General features: G+C 42.0%; 1 long non-coding RNA gene across 2 annotated transcripts in view; it reads right to left on the reverse strand.

The window, feature by feature from the left end:
- Positions 1-1299: 1299 nt before the first annotated feature.
- The window catches only part of LOC118973706 (uncharacterized), a 517996-nt gene continuing 497671 nt past the window's right edge, over positions 1300-21624 (reverse strand). For both annotated transcript variants that reach the window (XR_012126596.1, XR_005063193.2), the window contains 2 exons: positions 2618-2799; positions 1300-1508 (listed from right to left, as the gene is read on the reverse strand). This is a non-coding gene — a long non-coding RNA (uncharacterized lncRNA). The remainder of the gene's footprint in view (positions 1509-2617; positions 2800-21624) is intronic.

Raw genomic sequence — 21624 nt, forward strand, 5'->3', positions numbered from 1 at the left:
TGGATAGACACTTTCCAGTCCGACAGTCCCTTCTTATATATGATACAGTGGATTTGGTAAATAAGGCAAAAGCCGTATTGATAATCCTCAGCACTGAAACAGCAATAAAGTCATCATTAACCTAGAGATCCTAAAACCCAACTTCCACAGTGGCTGGCCGTTCATCTCCAAGGGAGCCTGTGGCTGAGTGAAACTTCAGACCTTGGCCTGAACCTCTAAATCCCCCACGTGTGTCCTCAACATGGGATTCGCATATGCTCACCTGGTTTAGCCTGTTCTGAAAATTCCCACAATACCCCATGAGGCACCTAATATATCAGAACCTTCTAGAAGAATCTCGTTTTGGTCTGAATACAGCATCTTCCTTCCATTTGAAGTATGAAGTAGCAACATACTTCAAATGACAGTGTTTCTGTAATAAGTGACTATTAGCTTTAGTGAGAAAATGTAATGCCTGTTAACCTTACATTCACCTTGCACTCCATACATGTAATATATAAATACTGCTTTACAGGAGGTTAAAATAAGACAAAGGCTGGAGAACACTGTGTGTGCTCACCTATTAGCAGTATTAGGAATCAGAATGATTCATGCATCCACCACGATTCTACTGTGTCTGGCTCTGCAGTACCAAGATAAATAAGGTACATTCCATCCGTTCCGATCTAGTAAGAGCGTGGAGGCAGTTAGCTGCTTCTGTTGAAGAAAAGCCATGGCATTTCAGTGTGAACCAGAGAGGAAATATCTAGGAGACGTTTCTCATGCTGAGGATTTTTGCCTTCACCACGTGGGCCCCTAGAAGCCCCTTGACATCCCCAGTGTGTGCACTGGCTGCCCCTCCTAATGCAGTACCAGTAAAACAAAGATCATTAAGGTGAAAATTTTATTCTGATTTCCTTGTCATTAAGAATCTGTAACTTGGAACTTGAACTCTACTGTCAGATCTAAGCTGTGAATTTTGGCTTGGCTAACTTTTGTTTCTGAGCTACAGGGAGAGTTGTTTACCCTTTCTATATCAAAACTTTTTTATATTAACTGATGATAGCATTGACCATGTTGGCCTGTTGTAAGGATTTAGTGCGAGCTATAGACCAGCTAAATGCCAGAAGAATTGACTATAATTAAGCATAGAACAACAGTAATCTAGGCTGCATGTAAAGTCTGCTCTCCATCTTTCCCCAGAACTGTTGGTACATTTTCACACAGTAGGTATCATCCAAGCACTGAACTTTCAAGATCATACCTCAAAATCCGGACCCAAAAAAGAATGACACTCTTGCCCTTCTCATCTCTTAAAATGCAAACTTTATTTGCTTCACATTTTTTTCTCGAAGTATTAAGCATATGGGATTTCATCTGTCTCCATAAAATTTTAAAGCAGATGCAGATGTTCTTCTCTAAGTGTTGGATTTAGAGGCAGAAGACCCGGTTGTGAATTCTGCCTTTTCTGCTTATTAACAGTGGATCTGAGTCAACTGGCTTCATCTCTCTGAGCCTTGGTGTCCCATCTGCAAAGGAATAACAGTGATGGTAAGACAAGGACATTACCTCACAAGCTTGTTGGGAGGACTGTATGAGCTATTATGTGACAATGGTTGCAACATTTAAGTGGTAAAGTACCCATGAATCTTACTATTTATGACTGGAGGAAACAAAGCTCATGGTGTGGAGAAATGGCTCAAGGTCACCCACAAGCAGATGAGGTCCATGAATGTCAAAGAATGCCCACCTGCTGTGCAGCCAGCAGGACTTTGTTAGTTAACCTTTGATCCAAATCTGGTCCAGCTTCACAATGAAGCTTCCGTGTGTCTTCTAGACCAAATCTGAGAAAATCATGTTGATTTTTATCATATATGTCTTTAATGACAGTGTAGTCATAGTCTAGTTTTTATAAGCAAGTTTATAATTATGAGGCTCAGAGTGATTATATAGCTTCTCACATCTCACCCAAGGAAAAGGTGGGGCATGAGAGCTCTGATTTTCCAGATCCCTAGGCTAATGCTAAATCCAGCATCTTCATATCTGTATGGTTTTTAATGTGGTAAACATCCCTCCACAAAACAATGGTATTTAAGCTTCTAACTTGAATAATTAATACACTAAGCTGCTTTTGGCTAGCTGAAATAAATTTGGGGATTTATACAAAGCTCCTGGGGTCTTGCATGAAGTTGATGCAATAGTTGAACAGCCAAAACTTGGCAAAAGAAATACCCAAAGAGGATCTGTTGAGGTATTTCTTTAGTAGAAGCCAAAGGCAATAAAACTGGGCTCTAGAGCTGCCTGGTCCAATACAATAGATAATTCGAACTAACCATTAAATTTAAAATAAAAAATTCTGTCCTCAGTCACACTGGCCACATTCCAGGCACTCAATATCCACATGTGGTTAGTAGCCACTGTATTGGACAGTGAAAGCTATAGAACCTTTCCATCACCTGAGAAAATTCTATTGCAGAGCACTGCTCTAGATTGATGCCATTAAAGTGCCACAAGACTGCCAGACTCTGTCACTTTATTCCAATTTTCTGGGGAAAGAAGTGGATTGGCCAGGTTTAAACTGTGTCCACAGTGTAGAACAATCAGCTATGATAGGGAGGAGAGGATCAGTAATACAAACCTGGTCTTCTTGAGTTGCAAGGGAGATATGAGGGACTCTTCCCCAGAAAAAGGGTATGATCATGTCACCCCTCCAGCTCATCCAATGTGGTGTTGTAACAATTTTCTGTGTAATGCCTCCCAGAAGTTCCCTGTTCAACCATCATGACCCTCACCACAGCCTGGGATGATGAAATGGAGCATCTGGGAAGTAGAGAGAAGCACAGCCTGAGACTGCAGGAAGAGTCCGTGATAGATGCATGGTCACATCCCACTTCCTGTTCTTTTCATTTTTGATATAACATTGCATATCAACTATATGTCAATTAAAAACTATATACTTTTTTCAAGTATACAACATAGGATTCAACACTTAGCTACATTATTAGTTGCTCACCCCAACTAGGGAAGTTACTGTCAACACAGAAATATGTTACGGAACTACTGACTATATTCTCTATGCTGTACTTTCAGCCCCATGACTAATTTATATTATGATTGAGACTCTTCCCGTGTCTTGTTACATTCATGATACTTTCATTCATAGTCCTTTAAAAAATCTATTAGGACAGGTATTTCTCCTCACTGTTCATTTTGGGCAGCATTCTTAAAACATTCTAATAAATATCAACTCTCTTTAAGAAGTCCCACTGGGCATGTTAATAGAACCAAAGACAAAGCAAAACACTGCTTTTATGTCTCTTCGTCTCAAGGTATGACCCTACATATCGGGGGCTGTGTATGCTGGAAGGGTGATTTGTTTTAAATCTAGAGAACCCTCTGAAGACATGATGCATTTTTTAGAACACAAGTTCAGAGGAGGGGCAGTGAAACCAGAAGATGTTTCATTTAGGAGTTTTTGTCCCTTCCATGAAAAGCATCTGCTCTAGTAACAAAGAACCTAAACATACAAAACTAATTATTGAAGTCGTTTTTAATTAACCTGGTCAGCTAATGTAACACCTGGAACATTTGTTCATCCTTAGGAGTTTAGGACAAACTCATCATTGGTTTCTGCATTGATTGAGCATCATCAAATCCTTGTATCGAGTGGTTGTGTTTGCACATCCTGGTTTGCAAGCCGGCCCAGGGATTTAGTTTCCCTTGTTGCTTACAGTTTGTCTCCCTGTAGGCCTCATTTTCTTAATTTCCCACAGAACACTAAGAGTTTAGACATGAGACCTGTGTGTGCCCTGGCCCAGAGAATGCAGTGTGTCACCTGTCCACACAGCCAGTGGCGCTCAGCCTTAACTGCAGAGAATTTCCTGAGGAGCTTTTAAAAAGACCAGTCCAGCTGCACCCCAGACCAATTAAATAAGAACGCCTAAGGGTGGAACCAGCATCGGTCATTTTTACAGCTCCTTCGGTGCCCACAGATTCGCTTAGTAAATTAGTGAACGGCAGCATGAGCGCCACCTACAGTTTGTTAGAAATACAGGCACCCTGCTTTCATGAATCAATCTGCATTCTAGTATAATTCAAGATTGGGAAGCACAGCTCGACCAGTGGCTCTCAGGCTTGAGCATGCACCAGAATCACCTGGAGGCCTTGCTAAAAACCAGGTTCCTGGGCCCCACCCCAGAAATCCTGACTCACAAGGTCTAGGGTGGGACTTTGCATTTCTAACAAAGATGTAAGGCTGCTGATATACTACACAGGAATCATAAATTTAGCCACATGGCTCTCTAAGACATACTTAATTTTATGCCCCTGATAATATTTTTTGGAGCATATAATGTTTTCAGGCACAAGGGATATTGCAGTGAATATGGAGGTAACCCCCGCCCTCACAGAGCTTAAATTCTAGAGAAGGTCCAGTCCATGAACAAGCAGACTCCTGACACTACCATTTTAGGTTAAGTGGTCAGGTAAGGACTCTTGTAAGACTGGCATTTGAGCAAAGATGGATAAAGGCTTAAAAAGCCCAGTAAAGAACATAAATGCATTGACCCAAGGAGCATTTAGTAAAGTCCAAGTTGGATGGGCCAGGGCACAGAGGTTCCCACAACATACAGTCTGAGTGATTTTGAGAATGCTACTTTCCCTTCATGGCCTGTTTACTCATCGAGCTTCCCTTGTAGCATTCTTTGAAAGATTAAAATTTCATTAAGGACTTAGTTCACGCTCTATTCACACTGAAATTACACTCACTTGCTGGCATCAGGCCTCCAAGAGGGAAAGAAAACAAAACTTCCTAAAAGCAGTGAGTGAGCCGTCCATTTTTACTAAACCTTATAGGAGAAACGTCAGAAGGATGAGATGATCTCACTGCCATCAGGAAACACCCAGCCACAAAGGATGGAGAACTGTGGGGACAGAGGGGCATCACCAAGACAGTGACATAGGCAGTTCCTGATTTTGTTGCCCATCACAAGAACAACAACTACTCATGGGCAAGGCACCACTGATACAGACTGCATTCCCAGGGGAAGGGGAGCAGCACCGGCCACACTGCCCCACCCCAGGGGGCTCAGAACCTCAGAGAGCTCCCCTCTGAGCCGACAGTGGAAAAAATGAAGCCAGGGGGACTTTGGGTCCCCCAGCACTGTGGGTCACTTCTTGGGATCCCATACTCCTGTCTCATCTCCCAGGGATCACAGGAACATCTGTGGGGCTTCATTTCTAGGATCACATCATGACTGAGAGGGAGGGGCTTACAATTAGCACTTTGGCAGATTGAGTTCCTACGTGCAGTGCCCAAGAGAAGTCCAGCCAGCAGCTTCCCTCATCTACAGAGCCGAGATGGTGGCACAGTCTACCAGAGAACTTGGCAGGTACAGGGCTGCCTGAGTTGGGACCTGCCAGACCTTGAGCCTGGGCTCCTGGAGGATTCCAAGGAGCTCTGGTTAGAGTTCCTGGTTAGCACCCTGCCCAGACAGGGGAGTGAGTGTAGCTCCTGGTCCTGCCAGAACTGGCAGCCTGGCCAGCAGCTGTACCCATCTGCAGTAATGAGCCAGCAACTCCACCTGGCCAGAGATTCGGATGCACAGGTCCACCTGATTAGCTCCCCAAATAAAGAGACTTGTTGGCCTTGGAGCCCACTCTGTGGCTCTCGCTGCTAACTCCTGAATACAGCCCCAAGCCCTGCTAAGCAGAAACCCTAACCAGAGCTCCTTGGAATCTTGGTAGCTCTGATTACAGCAGCACTTAAACAGAGAAAACAGCCACCATCTCTGTGTCTGTGGAACCAAGATGGTGGCCCATGTGTCCAGGGAGCTTAGTATGTAGGTCTGTCTGATCTGATTTCCAGAAAACATCCTTGCTGGCCCTAGGGTCTGTTCTGCAACCTAACCAGGCAGGGGAGCTAATGTGTAGCCCAATTCAAGCTGACTACAGCTTCCAGACCAAGCAGACGAGGAAACCGAACCAGAGCTCCTGAGAATCTGTGCAGCCCAACTCATCTGCAGAGGATGGTAGCTTATGAGTTCAGGGAATTTAGTATGTAGTTCTGCCTAATATGACCTCCAAATAAGAGCATCCCCAGCCTTGCAGTGTATACAGGGCCCTGCCAAAGCAAAAAAAAAAACTGATTTGCAACCTAGTTCAATCAGACCCTGATGGAAAGCTCCATCTGCCCACGGATATTGCAAAACAACACATGCAGAAAACCATGACAAGTGGTTGGTAGAGAATTGTCTCTACCCAAATGAACTGTTAAATTTGGGAAGAGTAAACCACTTACTCAAATGCACAGATACCAACATAAGGAATCAAAGATCATGCACACAAGAAAAAGGTCAACATAACACCACCAAAAGATACTGACCCTAAAGAAATGGAGATCTGAGCTTCAACAGCAGACTTGAACAGAAGAATCAATGATATAGAAGACAGTACACTTAAAATTATCTAGTCAGAGAACCAGAAAGAAAAAAAGGAGTAAAGAAAGCTGAAAAGACTAATAGGACACACTCAAGAAAGGGACAGAAAGAATATTTAAAGCAAGAATGGCTGAAACTTCCCAAACATATGGAGAGAAATGGACATGCAGGTCCATGTGGCTTAAGCAACCCCAAATAGGGCTATATGAGACACATTACAATTATCAAAAGTCAAAGATGAAGAATTTTGAAAGCAGCAAGAGAGAAGTTACATAAAAGGGCGCCCTCATAAGACTGACTGTATGTAGGTGGATTTCAGCAGAAACTTTCATCTCAGGAGAGGTGGGATGATATATTCAAAATACTGAAAGAAAAAGAAACTGTCAACCATGAATTCTATATCCAGCAAAGCTGTTACGCAAAAATGAAGAGATAATGACTTTCCTGAACAAACAAAAGTTGAAGGAATTCATCACCACGAGGGCTACCTTAAGAGAAATGCTAAAGGGAGCACTTTAAGTGGAAATGAAGGATGCTAATTAACATTATAAAAATATACAAAGGTAGCATAAAAGTCACTGGTAAAAGCAAAAAAAAAATCAGACATAGATTCTGTAATATAGTAATGGTGGTGCATAATTCACTTACAACTCTAGTTTAAAAATCTAAAAATAATCAAAACTGCAATAATCATGTAACATAATAACCTATAATATGAGGAGAAGTGTAAAATATAGGAATGCTATTGATGTTATCAGTTTAAAACAAGGTGTTACAATTTTAAGACATGTAAACTTCCTGGTTACATAAGGATAAAACCTGCAGTAAGTACACAATAGAACACGATAATCAAGTGACTGTCAAGTGCTGACACCAAAAGTCTTCAAAACACAGGAAAAGAGCAGGATAAAGGTCAAGGAACAATAGATCTACAAAACAGACAACAAAATGGCAATAATGAGGGCTTACCTGTCAACAATTACTTTAAATGGGGAATTTAATCCATTTACAATCAAAAGACATGGAATGGCTAAATGGATTGAAAAACAAAAAACAAGATCCAGCATTATACTGCCTATAAGAGACTCACTTTAGCTTTAAAGATGCACGACTAAGAGTAAAGGGAGAGGGATGAAGATATTCCAAGCAAGTGATGACAAAAACATATCAAACAAAACAGACTTTGTCTCTTTTACCATTTTTATAGTTAAGAAGGTCATTATATAATGATAAAGGCATCAATCCTTCAAGAAGACATAATGATCATTTATGTACACTACAAGAGAGCACCTTAATTTATAAAGTAAAAAACAGAACTAAAAAAAGAAATAAACAGCAATACATTAATGGTTGGGGACTTAAATATCCCACTTACAATAATGAACAGATCATACAGAGAATCAATTAGGAAAGAGCACATTTGAACACTGTAGACCAAATGGACCTAACAGGCACCTCAAGTGCACATACCATATTTAGGATAGATTATATAATGTTAGGTAACAAAATAATACGTAGGAACCTCAAGAAGACAGACATGCTGAGTATCTCCCTAACCAAAATGATATGAAGGTAGAAATAAATAACAAGAGAACTGGAAAATGCTTGAATACATGGAAATTAAAATGCACTCTCCTGAACCACCCAGGAATCACAGAAGAAATCAAAGGTGAAATAGAAAATTATCTTGAGACAAACAAAACTGGAAGCACAACATATCAAAACTTACGGGATGCAGCAAATCCAGTTCTAAGAAGGAAGTTCGTGACAATAAATGCCTGCATTAAGAGACAGAAAGATATCAGATGAGCTGACTCTATGCCTTAAAGAACTAGAAAAAGTAAGCCCAAAGTTAACAGAAGGAAGAAAATAATAAAGATTAGAAAACAGGAAAACAATGGAGAAAATCAACAAAACTGAGAGTTGGTTCATTGAAAAAATAAACAAAATTGATAAACCTTTAGCTAGACTAACCAAGGAGGACAGAAGAGTCAAATCAACAAAATTATGAATGAAAAAAGAGATGTTACATCTGGTACCACAGAAATACAAAGGACCATAAGATGTGCTAAGAATAACTGCACGCCAACAAACTAGAAGAAATGGAGAAATTCTTAGAAACATATCACCTACAAAGACTGAATCATGAAGAAATACAACATCTGAACAGATCAGTTATTAGTAAGAAGATTGAATTAGTGATCAAAAACCACCCAAGAAAAAAACTCCCAGAACCTGATGGATCCACTAGTGAATTTTACCAAGCATTTAAAGAATTGAGATGAATAGGATCAAGATGGTAGAGCAGAAAGGTCGTGACCTCACCTCCTCCCATGGACATACCAAAACTACAAGTACATATAGAACAATTCTGAGAATAAATGACCTGAAGACTAGCATAACAGCTCTTCCACAACTCAAGATAAAAAGAAAAAGCCACAGTGAGACAAGTGGGATGTGCAGAGATGCTCTCCGGTCAAGACCCACATCCCTGGCATGGCAACTCACAGGTGTGAGGGACATCACAAATGCAGAGGTCCTTCCTAAGGAGTTTCAAGCCCCATATCAGGAATCCCTGCCCTGTGGACCTGTACCAGGAAGACAAGCCTCCATATATTTGGCTTTGAACAGCAGTGGGGCATAACTCTGGGGAAGCCTGAGGGCTATAGGAAATTGAGACTCTGCTCTTAAAGGGCCTGCAAACAAACTCACTTGCCCTGAAACCCAAAACAGAGGCAGCAGTTTTTTTTAAAAAACACTTGGGCCATAAATGAAGATTGACCAATTTTAGGATATGTGCTAGCCTTTGGATCTGTAGGGCCTTCATCTGGAAACAGAAGCACTGGGAGACACTATTCTTCTTGCTCCCCTGCCTAGCTAGCTCATCACTACTGGGTGCCTTTTCTGACCCTGTCATAACTTGCTAGCTACTCACTACTCACCCTGCCCCAATGTTCTCCTGCAGACCTGTTCTGCCCAACTGGAAAAAACATGAACACATAGAAGGTAAATAGCATGCTACTAAATAACCAGTAAGTCAATGAAGAAATCAAAAAAGGCAAATATATGAGGCATAACAAAAGCAATTCTAAGAGAGATGTCTATAGCAATAGAGACCTATCTCAAGAAACAAAAAATATTAAACAATCTTACCTTATACCTAAAGGAACTAAGAAAAGATGAACAAAGCTCAATCAGAGTGGAAATAAATAAAATAGTGGCTAAAACAACAACAGATAAAATAAACTAAACTAAGAGCTGGTTCTTTGAAAACAAAATTAATAAACCTTTATCCAGACTCATTAAAAAAGAGGGCTCAAATAAAATCAGAAAGTTACCACAGAAATGCAAAGGATTAGGAGACTACTATAAACAATTCACCAATGAATTGTCAACCTAGAAGGATAAATTCCTTGAAACATACAATCTTCCAAGAGTCAATCAGGAATAAAAAATCTGAACAGACTGATTACTAGTAATGAAATTGAACCAGTAATCAAAAACTTGCAAACAAAATCCAGGATCTGACTGGTTCACAGAACTCTACAGAACACTTAAAGAGTTACTACCTATCCCTCTCAAACTGCTCCAAAACATTGAAGAGGAAGGAATGCTTCCATATTCTATGAGGCCAGCATTACCCCAAAACCGAAATGAGACCAAGATACTGCAAAAAAAAAAATCACAGGCCAATATCCCTGATGACCATATACACAAAAATCCTTAACTAAATATTACCAAATTCAACAATACATTAAATGGATCAAGCATCATGATCAAGTGGAATTTATTTCAGGGATTAAAAAATGGTGTAATATACACAAATCAATGTAATACACCACATTAATAAAAGATAAAAATCACACAATCATCTCAATACAGAAAAATTATTTGACAAATTTTAATGTCCATTTATGATAAAAACTCTCAACAAAGAGGGTATAGAGGGAACATACCGCAACAGAGTAAGGCCATGTATGACAAACCCACAGCTAATATACTCAAAGGAAAATCTTTCAGCTTTTCACTTTAAGATCAGTAACAAGAAAAGGATGCCCATGTTTAGTCAACACAGCAATCAGACAAGAAATATGAGGCATCCAAATTGGTAAGGAAGAACTATCACTATTTGCAGATGACATGAGACTATACCAAAAATCCTAAAGACTCTACTGAAAAACTATATTAGAATGAATGAATTCAGTAAAGTTGTAGAATACAAAATATACAGAAATTTTTTGCATACTAATAATGAACTATCAGAAAGAGAAATAAAATATCTAGGAATAAATTTAACCAAGAAGGTAAAAACTCTGAAAACTACAAGACACCGATGAAAGAAATTGAAGATGACACAAATAAAGATACACTGTGCTCATGGATTGGAACAATTAATATTGTTAAAATGTCCATACTCTCCAAAGCAATCTAAAGATTCTGTATAATCCCTATCAAAATGCCAGTGGCATTTTTAATAGAACCAGAATAATCCTAAAATATGTATGGAACCACAAAAGAGTCTGAATTGTCAAAGCAATCTAGAAAAGAACAAAACTGGAGGTATTACACTCCTTGGCTATAAATTACACTACAAAACTACAGTAATTAAAATAGTATCATACTGGCACAAAAACAGACATACAGATCAATAGAACAGAATAGAGAGCCCAGAACGCAAGGAGGCAAGAATATACAATGGGAAAGGACAGAATCTCCAACAAATGGTATTGGAAAACTGGACAGCTACATGCAAGGGAATGAAACTGGATTACTGTCTAACACCACACAGAAGAGTAAACTCAAAATGGCTTTAAGATTTAAATGTAAGACATGAAACCATACAACTCCTAAAAAAAAAAATAGGTGGTAAACTCTTGGAAATCAGTCTTAGCTGTATTTTGTTGTTTTTTTTTTTGGATTTGTCTCCTCAAACAAGGGCAACAAAAGCAAAACCAAACAAATGGAACTATATTTAATTAAAAGGCTTTTGCACAGTGAAGGAAACCATCAACAAAGCAAAAGGGCAGCCTGCTGAATGGGAAAAGGTATTTGCAAGTGGCATATCCAATAAGGGATTAATATCCAAAATATATAAAGAACTCACACAACTCACCAAAAAACCCCAAAACAATTCAATTAAAAAATGAGCAGATGACCTGAAAAGACATTTTTCTAAAGACATACAGATGCCAACAGACACATGAAAATATATGGTCAAGATGCTAATAAATAGGGAAATGCAAATCAAAACCACAATGAGATATCACCTCAAACCTTCAGAATGGCTAGTATCAAAAAGGAGAAATAACAAGGTTGGTAAGGATGTGAAGAAAAGGGAACTTTCATATACTCTTGGCATGGATATAAAGTGAAGCAGCCACTACAGAGGTTCCTCAAAAAATTAAAAATGGAAATATATGACCCAGTAATTTTACTTCTGGGTATTTACATAAAGAAGACAAAAACACTAATTTGAAAAGATATATGCATTCTCATGTTCATTACAGCATTATTTACAATAGCCAAGATGTGGAAACAACCTACATATCTATTGATAGATGAATAGATAAAAAAAAGATGTAATACATAAACACACAATGGAATATTACTCAGCCATAAAAGAGAAAAATCTTGCCATTTGTGATAACATGGATGGACCCAGAGGGTATTATGCTAAGTGAAATATGTCAGACAGAGCCAAATACCATGTGATTTCACTTATATGTGGAATCTAAAAAAAAAAACAAAAACAAAACAGAAACAGACTCAGAGAGAACTGGTGGTTACCAGAGGCGTAGGAGCAGGAGGAATGGGTGAAACAGATGAAGGAGATGAAAAGGTACAAACTTCCACTTATAAAATAAATAAGGCATGCGGATACAAGGTCTAACCTAGGGAATATAGTCAGTAATATTGTGGTAATTAGTATGGTGACAGATGGTAACTACACTTATTGAGGCAATCATTCCATAATGTATATAAATGTTGAATTACTATGTTGTACACCTGAAAGTAATAGAATGTACACCAGCTATACTTCAGTTAAAAAAGCAATTAATGCCAAATCTTCTAATCTTCAAAAAAAAAAATCAAATAGGAGGGAACACTCCCAACCATTTTACAAAACCAGCATTATTTACCCTGATGCCAAAGCCAGAAAAGGTACTGTAAGAAAACTGTTGGCTGATATCCCTCATGAATATAGATTCTCAGTAAAATACCAGCAAACTGATTCCAGCAGCACATAATAGGATAATTTGCCATGAACAAGTAGGATTATCCCTAGGATGTAAAAATGATTCAAAATATGCAAATCAATAAGGTGGTACATGACATTAATAAAGGAAAGCAAAAAGTCATGTGATCATCTCAATAGATGCAGAGAAAATATTTGATAAAATTTGACATCTGTTCATGATAAAACTCTGGGTATAGAAGGAATGTGCCTTGACATAATAAAAGCTGTATATGACAAGCCCATAGCTAATATCATACTTAGCGGTGAAAGTTTGAAAACTTTTTCCCTAAGATAAGGAATAGGACAAGAGTGCCCAGCCTCACCACTCCTATTCAACATAGTATTGGGTGTCCTAGCCAGAGTAATCAGGTAAGAAAAAAAGAAGTTAAAGGCATCAGAATCAGCAAGGAAAAACTAAAATTTTCTTTGCAGATAGCATGATTTTATATGTAGAAAATCCTGAAGACTGCACCAAAACCTTTTAGATCAACAAATTTAGTAAAGTTGAAATATACAAAATTAACATACAAAATTCAGTAGTGTTTCTATAAACTAACAACTAATTGTCTGAAAAATAAAGAAAATACTCTTATTTACAATGACATCAAAAACAATAAATAGTTAGGAGTAAGTTTAACCAAGGAAGTGAAAGATCTCTACACAGAAATGTATGAAACATTGATGAAAGAAATCAAAGAATGCACAAATAGAAAGGGTATGTTCATGGATTAGAAAAATTAATATTGTTGAAATGTTCATGCATCCCAAAGCCATCTATAAAACCAGTGCAATCCCTATCAAGATTCAAATAACATTATTTATGCAGTCCTAAAATATATGGAACCGCGAAAGATTCCAAATAGGCAAAGCAATCCTGAGAAAGAACAAAGCAGAAGGAAGCACACTTTCTGATTTTAAGCTTTATGTTAAAGCTATAGTAAACAAAACAGTATGACACTAGCATCAAAACAGACACATAGAACAACAGAATAGAAATGGTGCACAGAAATAAGCCCAGGCATATACAGTCAACTAATACTGACCAGGGAGCCAAGAATCCTAAATGGAGAAAAGACAGTCTCTTCAATAATGGTGCTGGGAAAATTGGATATTCACTTGTAAAACACTGAAACTAGACCCCTATCTTCCACCATTCACAAAAATTAACTCAAGATGGATTAAGTACTTAAATGTAAGATCTGAAACCATAAGAGTCCTACAAGAACACAAAGGAAAAACTCCTAGAAGAAAACATAGGAAAAAAGCTCCTTGAGATGGGTTTTAGAAATGATTTCTTAGATATTAAAAATAAACAAGTAAGATTATATCAAATTAAAAAGCTTATGCACAGCAAAAGAAATAACACAATAAGACAACTTACAGAATGAGAAAAAAATTTGCACATCATACATCCAATAAAGGGTTAATATCCAAACTATATAAAGAATTCATACAACTCAATAGCAAAAAAAACCAAATAATCCAATTAAAATATGGGCAAAGGACCCAAATAGACATTTTTTTCCAAGGAAGGCATTCAAATGGCCAACATAGACATGAAAAGATACTAAACATCACTAATATTGGAAAAATCAAAACCGTAATAAGACAGCACCTCCCACATGTTAGGATGGCCAACATCCAAAAGACAAGAATCAACAAATGATGGTGAGGCTGTGGAGAAAAGGAAACCTTGTGCACTGCTGAATGTATACTGGTGCAGCCGCAATGGAAAACAGTATGGAGGTTCCTCAAACAACTGAAAATAGAACTACCAAATGACCCAGCAATCCCACTTCTGGTTATATACCTAAAGGAAATGAAAACCCTATGTCAAAGAAACAGCTACACACCCATGTTCATTGCAGTAATATTTAGAATAGCCAAGACTATTGTGTCTTGATGGACATATCCATGGATGGATGAAGAAATTATGGGATATATATTAATCAGCCATTAAACAAAAAGAAAATCCTGCCATTTGCAACAACATGGATGACCTTGAAGATATTATGCTAAGTGAAATAAGACAGAGGAAAACAAATACTGTATAATCTCACTTACATTTGGAATCTTAAAAAAAAAATTCATAGAAAAGAGATCAGATTTATGGTTACCAGAGGCAGAGGGTGTGGGAATTGGCTGAAGATGATCAAAAGGTACTTTATAAAATAAAGTACTGAAGAGATAATGTATAATATGATGACTATAGTTACACTGCTGCATGGTATATTTGAACATTGCTAAGACAGTATCTCCTTAAAGTTCTCATCACAAGGAAAAAAATTTTTTTTGTATCTATATGAGATAATGGATGTTAACAAATATTATTGTGGAAATCATTTCACAATATACTTAAGTCAAGCCCTTATGCTGTACACCTTAAACGTATACAGTGCTGTATGTCAGTTGTATCTCAGTAAAACTGGAAAACATTTGTGAGGTACACAACTGGGAGATATCCCCAAGACTGAAACAATCCAGGAAGGCTACCCTTAGGAGGTGGAATTTGCAGTGGGCCCTAAAGAATTAGGGTTGGAATAAAAGTGTCTCTCTAGACAAAGGGACCATATGGATCTGTCTATTTGTTCTGTTGAAAAGCTATATATGTAAAGTCTAAAGATGGTAGTAGCAGACATAAACACTTTAAGCTTACAGGCCTCATCAATTCTGCAAAGTATTTTTACTCATTTCCCTCTACTTCCATTCCAGGAAGCACAGAGGCAAAATTTATCCCCACTTAGAGAAAAATATTTGCATAAGTTTTATAGGTAATGATTTACCTCTTCATTCACAGCCTTAATATTATAATACTAATAGCCTTATTATTATAATAACATTTTTAAAATTATCCAAAGTGGGAAATTCTTGATCTTGGGTTTAACCAGATTTGGATCTGAAAGTTCCAGCATTTCCTGGCTTTGAAAGAATAAGCTTTAAGGTTACTGAGGATCCATTTCTTCACATAAAATGGAAATTTTTAAAAATGACCATTTTATGAGTTTCTTCTAACACATGAAAAAAAATCACGTGGAAGCAAAGGGGTTGGTTCTTGGTATACAATAGGTGCTTCATAAATGCTGATTCCTGTTTCTCCTGCATTGTATGAGTTGCCATCTTACTTTTCTACCCTGGTCTGAACAACACAGAGCCCATCCTGTATATCACTGGGAAATACTCCCATGTGCTCAGGCCTAACTGATGTTCTGCCTCGCACTCCCTTCCATTCCCAACCCTAGTTTAATGGTGCGTAAACTATCCCCAGCCCACGGGCCTTTTCCTCTCCCTTCCCCCTAGGTACCTAACAGATGTCATTGTCTTCTATTAGGCTCCTTAGAGATGTTTAATCATCCGCGCCTCTGTGGTTGCACGACCATAAACAGATAGCCTTACAAGGGTGTGGGGAATGCCAGAGCTCTAGCTCTGCCAGTCCTACCCTTGATGAGGGAGTTGGCCTGCCCTGAGCACCATGGCCCTGTGTCAGGGGAATCCCCCCTTCCTGAATTGGAAGTTCTCTGTTACTTACTGTATTCCGAACGTTAAAGAATATTGCACAACCCTACATCCCTCTCTTTAACTCTCTATGATCCCCAAAGGGGCATCTTCAGTCAGCAGCTGTTCATAAGTGAGTAATGAAAAAAGATGCATTGAGAGGGTTTCGTGGACAGCCTGAGAGAACAGCGAGGCAGCCGTGAAGCTGGGATTCTGCTTGAAAACCTGGCCAGTTAGCTCGATGTAAAGGAATGAGGGTTGTTTCAGTCCAGTTCTATGAGGATTCCCGAGTGTGCAGAGCCCAGCCCCTCCCCTGACCACACTCCGCCTCCGGCACCCAGACTGACCAAGCTGACTGTGTAGGTAGAAGCCAGCTCACATCCAGGTCACCCAGGGATAGCAAGGGTGAAGGGCCCCCAACCGTAAGATGGCGAACTTCCAGCTTCTCTTCCAGGTCCTCAGTTCCCGCCGGCACCACCTGAAGCCCAATCACCTCTCTCCCCCCTCCCAATCCCAGCACCTAGCCAACAGCCACCAGCCCCATAGAAGTACCACCACAATCACCCCATGCCCCTTCCTATATAACCCAGCACCTCTCCTGAATAAAGCGGAATTCTCCGGTGAATTGCTGCTATGTGTCGCTCCTTCCTTTCATTGGTGCCAAAACCTGGGAGATGGGACACCCCAACTGGGCCCCATCTTCCCCGCAACACCAGCAGCAGCTTGCCCTTGTCCTCTTTTTCCGGCGCTGGCTCATCATACTCACCACTCCTCTCTGGCCTTTAGGTAAGATTTCCCCCGGACTGAGCCACTCTTCCCCGAGCTATTGCAGTGCCATTGACCGTGATCGTCCGGCAAGGCCCTGACGCTCGGGGACGAGGAGGGAACTCTCCCCTCCTCAGGCCTTCACGGCTGCAGCGGACCCTCAGGCCCCTCCTCCGACAGTCATAAACGCACTCACCGCTCCTTCCATTAGTGCCGAAACTTTTTAAGCAAAATTTCCCCGGGGTGGGCCACTCTCCCCTGAGCTATCACAGCGCCATTGACCGTGATCGTCCAGCAAGGCCCTGACGCTCGGGGATGAAGAGGGAACTCTCCCCGCCTCAGGCCTTCACGGCTGCAGCCGACCCTCAGGCCCCCCCTCCAACAGCCATAAATCCCTGCCTCAGGCCTTCACGGCTGCAGCCAACCCTCAGGCCCTTCCTCCAACAGCCATAAACGAGGTGACTCCTTTGCAGATGAGAACGCTCCCTTTCCCCCCCTCCTCCTTCCATTCCATCCGCCGAAAATTCCTATTACTAGGTTCCTCGTGACTCCAGCACTCTGCCTTCTTAGAGAAGTCTGGGTGACGACCCACACTTCCTAAGAAATTCCGACTCATATACGAGTTTCTGCAGACCACCAAGGATCATCGGGGACGCCCTTTGTCTCCTTGCTGTCTGCTTCCAGTCCGAGGATCTCCGTTCGTCTTCCCCTGTTTGTCTCCTTCTCTGTCCTTCAGCCATGGGAGCCTCCTCATCCCTCCCTGAAAGTTCACCTCTTGAATGCCTGCTCAAGCATCTAGCTACCCTCTCCCTGACACCTGATATAAAACCAAAACTTCTCCGTAAATACTGCTCCCAAGATTGGCCGACATACCCCCTAGACAATAACAACCAATGGCCCGCAGGGGGAACTCTTGATCCTAACATCACTCGCGATCTTTTTAACTACTGCCAGTGCCTGAAAAAATGGAAGGAGATTCCCTATATTGAAGCTTTTCGCCTCCTAGCTCAAAATCCCAGCCTCTGCACCACCTGTTCCCCGCCCCAAGTTCTCCTGGCCTGCAAGCCATCTCCCTCTCCTCCCCACACTCCCAGTCCCTCTTTGATTACCTTTGACCCAGCCAACGAGCCTCCACCATACAGGCTTCCCCCTTCGGCCCCTCCCCCTCCTACAACCCCTCTGCCCTCTTCCGCCGTCACCGCCACCGCTGCCTCCACCTCCTCCCCCACAGAAGCCTCCCGTCCTCTCCCTTCCCCCTCCTCTCCTTCCTCCACCACCATCTCCTCCCCCACCTCACCCCCTCCACCTCTATCCCCCTCACCTTCCCCCCTCCCGCAGATCGAGCCTGGGCCTTTCAGCCCCCCTCTAACTAAGTCCCAGGAGCCTCCTCTGTCTTTGCCCCCTTAGACTCGGTCCCGAGGGCCTCCCAAAATTATCATGTCTTTGCCCCCATCACCTGTTTCCCTCCCACAGACTGAGCCAGAACCCTTCAGTCCCCCTCAGACTCGGTCCCGAGGGCCTCCCAAAATTATCGCCCCCCTCCGGGAGGTAGCAGTATCCGAAGGCATCGTGCACATTCACGTCCATTCCTCCTTAGGAGATTTAGCCCAACTTGAGAAATGCCTAGGTTCCTTTTCCACTGATCCCATGACATACATCAGGGAGTTTCAATGGACCCTCCAGTCTTACAGCCTCATACATCATGACATTTTCATGCTCCTGGCCAATACCCTCCTCCCTGAAGATTGTAGACGAGTTTGGGACTTCACCCAAATGCACGCTACCAAAACCCACAGAACTGACCCCACCTATCCCCCTGGCCCCACCGCTGTCCCCAAACAAGACCCACACTGGGATTATAACACCACCGTGGGTCTTTGCTCTCGAGATATTTTCGCCTCCTGCTTAATAGCAGGTCTGAAAAAGGCAGCTCGTAAAGTAGTCAATTTTCAAAAGCTCCAAGACATTATTCAAAGGAGGGAGGAAACTCCCTCTGAGTTCTTAGATAGACTCACTCAAGCCCTATTACAGTATACCAGCCTAGACCCAGAAACACCTGATGGAAGACATGTCCTTATGACATACTTTCTAGCTCAAAGCTACCCCAACATTCTTAAAGCTAAACTCAAAAAGTTAGAACAGGGCCCCGCTACCCCACAGACTGAGATCCTAACAGTGGCCCTTAAAGTCTTCCATAATCGGGAGGAGGAGAAAGAATGCCGTAAACAAAAGGCTGATCAGGCCAATTTCCAAATGTTGGCCCAGCTGATAAAACCACAACCTGGGCGCCCTTCTACAAACAAGCCCCCCCCCAGGAGCTTGTTTCAAGTGTGGAAAAGAAGGACATTGGTCAAGGGCATGCCCCTCCCCCAGATCTCCTACCACCCCATGCCCCAGATGCCACAAAAAGGGCCACTGGGGGTCTGATTGTCCAGCCACCCAAAGGGGAGGCTGGATGAACAACCCCCATCCTAAGCCCGCCGTAGTGGGGCTGGCAGAAGAAGATTGACGGGGCCCGGGGGCTTCTCGCCCGACCATTTCCATCACCAAAGAGGAGCCCAGGGTTACTTTAATAGTAGACGGTCTCCCCATCTCCTTCCTCCTAGATACAGGAGCCACCTTCTCAGTCTTGCGAGAATACCGGGGCCCTACCATGCCTGCCATTACTCCTATAGTCGGGGTAGGAGGTAAACAGATTTTCCCATTAAACCCCCCCCCTTTTATGCACAATCCAAGACAATCCTATACCTTTCTCCCACTCCTTCCTGGTTATGCCCCAGTGTCCCATCCCTTTACTAGGACGGGAGATCCTTTCTCTCCTCCACATTTCCATAACTATATCCACCCCCACAGCCCCCAGTACACCCTTTCTGATGGCCCTCACAGCCGATGACCCCCCTCTACCCAATGAAAGCTCTGGTTCCACCCTCATACACCCCGTAAATCCCAAAGTTTGGGACATCTCAAGCCCCTCCGTGGTTCTATGTCCTCCTGCCTCTATCAAATTACGTGACCCCTCTCAGTATATCTGTCAAGCCCAATACCCCCTAACCACTTCAGCCCTCATAGGCCTCCAACCCATCATTCAAGATCTCTTAAACAAAACTTACCTCAGACCCACTCACTCCCCATTTAATACCCCCATATTAGCTGTTAAAAAAACCAACAGATCTTTCCGCTTTGTCCAAGACCTTCACCTCATCAACATGGCCGTTGTCCCTATCCATCCCTTAGTTTCAAATCCATACACCCTTTTATCGCAGATCCCTGCCTCAGCATCCCACTTCTCAGTCCCAGATCTCAAGGATACATTTTTTTCTATCCCTCTGGACCCCTCCTCCCAAGATTTTTTCGCCTTCACCTGGATGGACCCATACACAAGACATTCTGAACAACTAACTCACTTGGACAGTTTTGCCACAAGGCTTCCAAGATAGTCCCCATATTTTTGGACAGGTCCTAGCTCAAGACCTCAAACAGTTTCATCATGATCACTCCGAGTCCACCTTATTACAATACGTAGACGATCTTCTACTCTGCAGTCCCTCATGGGAACAGTCTCAACTTGACACTGCCTCCCTACTTAACCTTCTAGCTTCCAGAGGTTACCGGATATCCCCTGTCAAAGCTCAAATCTCTTCCCCTTCTGTCACTTACCTCGGATTCCTTCTGTCTCAACAAAGAAAGTCCATTACCTTAGACAGAAAATGACTCCTCTCTGACCTGCCCATTCCCAAAACCAAGACAGAAATCCTTTCCTTTCCAGGCCTGGCTGGGTATTTTAGAGCATGGATCCCTAACTTCTCCCTGTTGGCAAGACCCCTATACAACCTCAGCAAGGGCCCCCCTGAAGAACCATTATCCTCCTCACCCCGACACTCCTTCATTAAGCTCCGTCAAGCCGTTGTGGAAGCCCCAGCCCTCCGTCTTCCTGATTTGTTGAAGCCCTTCTCATTACACATTCATGAGAGGTCCAGTCAAGCTCTAGGAGTCCTAGGCCAATATTATGGCCCATCCTTTGCCCCAGTAGTTTATCTCTCCAAGCAATTAGACCCCACAGTTCAGGGATGGGCCCCCTGCCTATGGGCATTAGCCAGTGGGCAGCTCTTGCAGAAAGAAGCTCATAAATTAACATTTGGGGTGCCCCTTACCATTCTGTCCCCACATCACCTATAAGATCTCTTAACCTACAAAAGTTTACAGACTCTCCCTCCCTCCAGACTCCTGACCTTACTGTCCTCTTTCCTCCCAAATCCAGACATTTCTTTCCTCCCCTGCCAACCCTTGAATCTGGCCACTCTTCTTCCTCTACCCTACTCTCCTCATGCTCCCTCGCATGATTGCCTGGAAGCCCTTCACAACTTCCTTCCATGCCACTCCACGATCTCCGAAGGAGCCTTCTCACACTCCGACCTCATCTGGTTTACTGATGGGTCCTCCTTTAAACATGAGGGCACCCACTACGCAGGATACGCAGTAGTCTCCCTCCGAGACGTCATCGAGGCACGAGCCCTACCCCCCCGTACAACCAATCAACAGGCCGAACTCATTGCAGCCACCAGAGCTTGCACTCTGGCCCGGGACACGTCTCTCACACTGTACACTGACTCCAAATACGTATTCCACATTCTCTTGTCCCATGCAGCAGTATGGAAAGAACGAGGCCTCCTCACCACAAAAGGAAATTCCATCACTAATTCAGCCTTAATTACT

The sequence above is a fragment of the Manis javanica genome, chromosome 17 (assembly GCF_040802235.1).
Source record: "Manis javanica isolate MJ-LG chromosome 17, MJ_LKY, whole genome shotgun sequence".
Lineage (NCBI taxonomy): Eukaryota > Metazoa > Chordata > Mammalia > Pholidota > Manidae > Manis > Manis javanica.